This window comes from Herpailurus yagouaroundi, unplaced genomic scaffold, assembly GCF_014898765.1.
Source record: "Herpailurus yagouaroundi ecotype Mexico unplaced genomic scaffold, PumYag 188, whole genome shotgun sequence".
NCBI lineage: Eukaryota > Metazoa > Chordata > Mammalia > Carnivora > Felidae > Herpailurus > Herpailurus yagouaroundi.
Window position 1 is genome coordinate 6139795 of NW_024412419.1, and position 7471 is coordinate 6147265.

Genomic DNA, 7471 nt, shown 5'->3' on the forward strand with positions numbered 1-7471 from the left:
CTAGTGACCAGCAAATAGCAGTGCTCAACAAATAGCAGGTGCTAGAACTACGGGCAGAGAGTGGCATGTTCCCTCCATGAAGGACACGCTCTAGACCCCTGTTCAGGAAGAGTGGGACACAAACCAGCAGCAGCACCGTCACCTAGGAGCCTGTTAGAAATGTGGGGTTTTGGCCCCAGCGCCAGGCCAACTGCACCAGAATCTCCAGTTACCAAAACCCCCAGGTGACTGCTGTATACGGTAGAGTTTGAAAGCATCTAACACTCAAACCAGTGGTTCTCAACCCAGACTGCATATGCAAATAATCTGAGGGGCTTTCAGATAACCCCTGCCTGAGCCCCACCCCACACATGTTAATTCAGAATCCCTAAGAATGGTGTGGAGCCTGGGGCGCCTGGGTGGCTCAGTCGGTTAAGCGTCCAACTTTGGCTCAGATCATGATCTCACAGCTTGTGAGTTCAAGCCCTGTGTCGGGCTCCATGCTGACAGTTCAGAGCCTGGAGCCGGTTTTGGATTCTGTGTCTCCCTCTCCCCCGGCACCTCTTCACCCCCCCCCCCAAAAAATAAATAAAAACAAAAAAAAAAAAAAAAGAATGGTATGGAGTCTGGGCTTTTTTTCAAAAGCTAGGTGAAGTAATGTCCAGCCAAGACCCAGAACCATAGGCTGTATCAAAATCTATGACGGCTTTGGGATGGAACCTCATTACGACTTTCATGGGCTGTGGGCATTTGCCTCTTTTCCTTCCATAAAACAATACTTAAAATTATATTTTACTACATGTTGATAAAAAGATGAATATGTTAATATTATTTATTCAGGCATTTTCTTCAACGTAAAAATTCTTGTCTCAATTTCAGTTAAAGTTAAAACGTTTCTTAGGCCCCGGGAACTATCTTGGACCTCAGGCACCGTCTCCTCCATACCTAATGGATAAATTGGCTCTGCTCTGGGGTATTATATAAAGGTAAGGCATAGTCAGTGAGACAAAGGAATTCTTGATGGCGCTGTAAAGCTAATGACTCGATATATGTGAGCCAGCGGCTCACAGATACTGAGACTCTGGTCCATAAAAGAAGATGGAGGAGGAGAAGAGGAGGGAAGGAAAGGAGGGAGGAGGAAGGGAAGGAGAAAGGAAGGGAAATTTATTTTTTTTTTTTTTAATTTTTTTTTTCAACGTTTATTTATTTTTGGGACAGAGAGAGACAGAGCATGAACGGGGGAGGGGCAGAAAGAGAGGGAGACACAGAATCGGAAACGGGCTCCAGGCTCCGAGCCATCAGCCCAGAGCCCGACGCGGGGCTCGAACTCACGGACCGCGAGATCGTGACCTGGCTGAAGTCGGACGCTTAACCGACTGCGCCACCCAGGCGCCCCGGAAGGGAAATCTAAATAAGAATGGAATTCCAACCAAACGGGGGAAGCGTAGGGAGATAGCACACGCCTCTGTGTACTCTACAGCTATACAGAGTTACATCACAGAGTTAATGTAAACATTGATTGCACACCTACTATTCACCCATTCATTTGTTTGGTGATTGATTCAGTGATTGATTGATTGATTTTAGAGAGGAGGGAGAGGAGGGGCAGAGAGAGAGAGAGAGAGAGAGAGAGAGAGAGAATCCGAAGCAGGATCCACGCTCAGCACACAGCCCAATGCGGGGCTCGATCCCACAACCCTGGGATCATGACCTGAGCCCAAATCAAGAGTCGGATGCTCAGCCTGCTGAGTGACCCAGGCGCCCCTACCCATTCATTCTTTTAATCATTCATTCTTTTGTTTCTCCAGTTCCCAATGGAGCCAAATTCTGATGAGTCGAAGATGAGGACACAACCCTCCCTTCCCTCCACGGGCCAAACACTGGGGGTGGGCAAACCCATACCTGCTTTCTTTCCTTGCTCTCCCAAGAACGTCCATGCAAGACTGTCAGTTTCCTAGAGCGACCAAACTCAGTGAAAGCAAGGGGACTAAAAGGAAATCAGCGGGAAGCACGGGTACGTCAAGGAGACCGAGCGCTTCAGCCCTCCGCTTGTGTGGCCTCACAGCTGCTCCCAGGGGACGCGTTTTGTCAATTACTTTTATTATTTCAAAAAAATTCTGGCTTGAAAGGATCGGTGACCAAAATAAGCAGCTCCTTGCCGGTCGGAATCTTGAGAGGACCGTATCTGCGCTATATATAGTCCAAACACAGAGAAGACAGAGAGCCCAGGACCAAACGGAGACCGCCCCACGTGAGGGTACGTGCAAACCAGGGAAACATACGAATTCTGCTTTCCTTGCGCACTTCTCAGACGAGGAGCGAGAAGAAAAGCGGTGCTCAAGAGTCGCGGTGAAGCCTCGTAATTAGAAATACAGTACAATTATTCAGTGCACAAAAGCGCAGGGAGTTTGGAAGTGAAAACGAAACCTTTTGAACGTGAGAGTTCGAAGTCAACAAAAGATGAATTACTGGATGCATTGGCTCCCGCGTGAAGAAACAGAAAGCCCCCGGGCCTGCCGGGTTGCATGCGGATTCCCGTGTAAAGGATGTGACTCTAACGTATGAGTTTTTCCTTAGGGAGATTTTTCTTTTTAAAACCAGGGAAATGTATGCAGTCGGTAACAGGTCGTGCCGATAACGGCCTGCCAGGCCAACGCGCTAGCAATTACAGAAACTCAGTAAGATGTGTCCTAAGTTCACATTTGTCGCAGTTGCGCTTTGCATGTTCAACAACACTTTATAAACAATAATTAAGACTCCTTAAATCAATGTAAAGTATCATTCCGTTCATTCTATCAAGGAGGGAGTCCTTATGAAGGGGCCCGGATACATCGGAGAGGGAATCCGTGAGAATGGAGCCTAGAAAGCTCGAGTCCCTCGAGGTCATTCCCAAGCTGGTGAGACCACTAGGGAAGGACATAACAGACCCTCTGGCTGAGTGATCCCGGGACGATGCTGGTGTGTGGCATGGGGTAGGCATTCAATAAAGAGACACGACTGAGAGGAAGGAAAGAGGGGAGGGAGAAGGCGGTGGGTGGGGCAGGGATGGTGCCATGTCACGTGTCATTTTTCAAGAGATTATGCCAAGGTCCTTCCCAAGATAATAGTGTGGCCTTGTTTACTAATTTGATGGTGAGAATTACTGGCTCGATAGAATGTTTCTTAAGAATCTTGAAAAAAAAGGGGCGCTTGGGGAGTCCAGCCGGGTAAGCATCCAACTCTTGGTTTCAGCTCAGATCATGATCTCGTGGTTCGTGTGTTCGAGCCCCATGTCGGGCTCTGCACTGACAGCACGGAGAGCTTTCTCTCTCCCCCCCCTCTTTCTCTCAAAATAAATAAATAAGCTTCAAAAATATAATAATGCAAATAAAAATCCCGAAAAAATAAAAATTCCTAGGACACACAAAGGCTAACTATTTATTTACCAGATTCTTCGAATCTTGTCTTTCTTTCTCTTCATTTCCCTGAGCCTTTAGCCACTCCTGTCATTTAAAACAAGTTCACTCTTGGCCTAAGGTACCTCTCTCTTCTGGGTGATGGAAATCCCCTGCTGGTCCCTAGGTCCCCGCCAGGCGTGCCTGCGCCCGTGAGGCCCACCACCATTGCAACTGGCAAGTCCCCTCCTCTGCAAACACACGCAAGTGTTTTCAAATCGATGCGGTGGGAATACACACGCGCCCTGTGCTCTTCATCAGAACAAAGGCTGAAGAATTATCCTTGGCATCTTCCTTACGCTCCCAAGGCGCCCAGTCCATCAGATTGTCTACAAGTAGCAATTCAGATGGGAGAACTCAGCCCTGGAGCGCACGGCATCCATCTACCACACTGGTGGCAGGTGGGGTACTGAAAGCCCTTGGCGGGATGTCACGGCGCAGTGTTAAAACTTTGACCGCCGGCGCACTGGGACAGACAGCGTGGAAGGGAAGGAATGCACTGTAGGCGCAACATCTCAGATGCTGGAGAACTTTGCAAAGCAGCAATTACGAGGATAATGGAGTTGAACGGCGGTCCCTGAGTCTCATCATCTATGGGAGAAAGACAATGAGCACCTGAGAATTATTAATCACCAGTTTAAGGTGACTCATGCAAGTCAGAGACCTCACCGGCAGCATCTGAGAAGACGCATCTCTTCTAGCCAGAGGTTAGGGAACGCTGAAGATCAGGCTCAGGACTTAATCATCAGGGCTGCAAAGCTCCGGAGAAGGTTAGATCCTCAGCCCCGACAAGTCCACAATGCCAAAGGCTGACGGGAGCGGGACCCTGATACTTGTAATGGGGACTTCTAGGCCAGAGGTCACAGAAAAACCCTTAAGGACCCTCTGGGCCTGCAGAAGTGACCCTCTCTTTCTATCGAAGGCTAGCACTCCTCCCTGGTGTGAAAATGCTGCAGAGGCCTGTGCCCCACAAGCAGCAATTTCTCCCACTTGCCTTCTTACCCCCAGACCAGGTCACAGCAACACCCAGTGGGGGAAGTGGCTGAGAGGCATGGACGGGACCCAAGGGAACACACAGGCCAGACCGAGATGCACAGACCCTAAGTGTGCAATAGGGAGAATACATCCACACGGGCGTGTCTGCCATAACACGCACAGTGTTAGCTCTGGCAAGGCCCCCAAGGCCGTGCTGACATGCTCCTGGGACGGCCCACACTAAAAAAGCAGAAATTCCAGGACAGCCACGCAGGTAAAGAGGAAGAGGCTCAGGGAAGTGGGCTTTCCAGAGCAGAGGTATCACGTGAGTTCCGAACACCAACCAGCCATGTGCATCAAAAGAGCCCCAGAAACAGCACTCGTGTGCACAGCCAACGAGAGGGCCGCCCCGGCTGGGAGAACGCGGCTGCAAAGCCCAGAAGTGGCCATCCTGTTGTTGCAGAACTGGACTCCCTACTGGAAATGGGCTGATGGAGTCTTGAAATGGCAAAAGACACTGTGGCATTGAACTAGATGCAGGATGGGGGGAGGGGGCACAGCTATAATTTGGCAACATGGCTGGAGCGGCCTCCAGAGGGGCCTGACCCAGAGACAGTCGTGGACACAGCATGCCTAGGATTGTAGGAGATGGGTGGCCAAGAGAGATGTATTGTGCATCCTATACACTCAAAAAAAAAAAAAAAAAATCAAGGAAAGACAATCAAGAGGCTGAACCAGGACAATCGAACCGCCCCAGAAAAAGCCAGATCTCAGCACCAGACTTGGTACCTGGACCTGAGCCTGCTTTTAGGTCTAGAACCCACTGACCCAAGAACAGAAGGGTCCCCAGGAAAGACCCGCAGCTTCACAGCAAGTGCACGTGTGAATGACTCCCCTTGTTCTTCCCTAGAGAGGCCACCCCACATACTCAGGTGACCACACCCTGGAGGACAGGAGATGCCCAGCCCCGCTGAGGACTATTGGGCACAAGACCTGAGGTGACACTGATAACTGGGGACCTGAGGCATGATCCTGAAGCCCCCCACTAAAGTGGAGGCATGGGGGCCAGCTGTAAGGAAGACCCGGCTAGGTCTGGCTCAGAGTGCCTTTCCTGTGTCCACAGACCCAACTGTGGCCTTCCCCTGGCCCCCAAAGATATAATTTAAAGGGACTTTGAAGTTGGAAAAACTACTACATTCATTTCTAGAGTAGGATCGGTGGGCAAATTAAATGGAAGTCCCTGAAATGCTTCCCTGCCCCATTAACAGGAAGCCAAAAATACATCACATACCTGGAAGGAACACCAGAGGTTGAAGACTGAGGGGGGTGCAGGGTATGAACCCAACACACATCTATTTCATTCACCAATATGGCCTGGAAACAATCCCAACATACTCTACAGGACAGGACAACCAAGCAGCAACCCCCTTTGTGACTTCCAGTCGGGGTAGCTTTGCCAGAGCTGATTAATGTGTCCCAGCCCAAGGGATGCAGCCACAGGCGTGGCCAATGCATTCTTCTCCACTATTATCCGGAAGGTGCTATCAGAGTGGTTTGTATTCGTGTGTGACACCTGATAGGGAGGGAAAGAGGAAAAATCAGGAGACAGGGACAGGAGCTGGGGAAGACGCACTTGTCAGATGGATGGAAATAGGTATGAGTGGATTCATTCATACCCTATTTCTTCGACACCAATGGTAGGTCGTGCACTGTTCTAGGTCCTGGAGACCAGCCGTGAATAAAACAGGAAAAGTATAAAAAGCCCTACCCACGGGGAGCTTAATTGCCACTGGTTGTCATTGTTGTTGTTGTTGTGGGTGCACAAGAGATTGGGGACGGAGGCCCTAAGGACTTAGAGGAGAAGACAGACAGACAGACAGACAGGTATGATCCCGCACACAAGACCTTGCAGCACACTCTGGATGTGTGCAGTGTCATCAGAGAAAAACACACACAAGCACAGGGAGAAAACATCTAGAGGCCACGCAGACCAGGACAAGGAAGACTTGAGCTAAAGCATGAGAAGACTGAGAAGGGGACACACAACAGGTGCGTGAAAGATACAAGATAGTCCACGGACTGAAAGTGAGTGTCCCCCCAAATCCACGCATTGAAGCCCAGTCCCCAGTGTGACAATATCAGGAGAGGGGCCTCTGGGAGGTGAGTAGGTCATAAGCGTGGAGCCCCCTCAGTGGCATTAGTGCCCTTCTAAGAAAGAAACCAGAGGTGACCTCTCTGCTAGAGGCGTGCATCTGCAAACTACGGAGAGGGCCCCCAGCTGCTCAGGCCGTACCCCGATCTCAGATTTCCAGCCCCCAAAACTGTGAGAAATAAATCTATGTTGTTTAAGCCCCCCAGTCCGTGGTGTTTGTTAAAGCAGCTCACGCTATGAAAGACAAGATCACGTAATTACTAAGATGTCAGAGGTGAAATAAAGGGCCCTGCGTGTGATGTCTCCTGCTGCCAGGCTCGGATCACCGGATAGATGGGACACCACAAAGCAAAATAGGCACTTGGGAACAAGAGAGCAGGAAAAATGCTGACCTCAGCCTGGGGGCTGTGAGTGGGAGAAGGGGACCCCCAGGTGGGACTTCAGAGAGAGACGTGGGCTAGAGACGGAGGTTTAACCACTGTGATGATGGCTGAGATCCCACAGAGATCCCAGGAGAGTCGGCCACTGCAAGGAGACTCCAGAGATGGGGACCAGGTAGGAAGAGACCCACCACAAGGATCCAGCAAACAGCGTCTAGTGAGTGATGCCCCGGGAATGCGTGGAGGGGCACGTGGGAAGGCCCATCAGGCTGTCAGTTTCTTGAGCAACAAAACACCAGATGAGCCACGGGCAATCACGAATGGAGAAATGTAATGGTGCTTTGTCTCTGCAAACGTTTATGCCGCTCTATCAACTCTCTGCCTAGTCCTTCATTACAATTCGGTCCCTTATCATGCGCTCTGCTGCCTTCTTCTCCCCAGAATGAAAGCAGATAAAATTCAGTTAATGTATGGATTTGCCTTACGAGACAACTAAATAATTATTTTACTGGATATATTTTTTACCTCTGAATAATTGGGATCATCTGAGG

At 50.0% G+C, this 7471-nt stretch overlaps 1 long non-coding RNA gene across 1 annotated transcript; it reads right to left on the bottom strand.

The window, feature by feature from the left end:
• Nucleotides 1-3369: 3369 nt before the first annotated feature.
• LOC121044061 (uncharacterized) lies at nucleotides 3370-6635 on the bottom strand. Its single transcript, XR_005797093.1, has 2 exons — nucleotides 5680-6635; nucleotides 3370-4004 (listed from the first exon to the last, which is right to left on the bottom strand). It is a non-coding gene; the product is annotated as an uncharacterized LOC121044061 (long non-coding RNA).
• Between the last annotated feature and the right edge of the window lie 836 nt (nucleotides 6636-7471).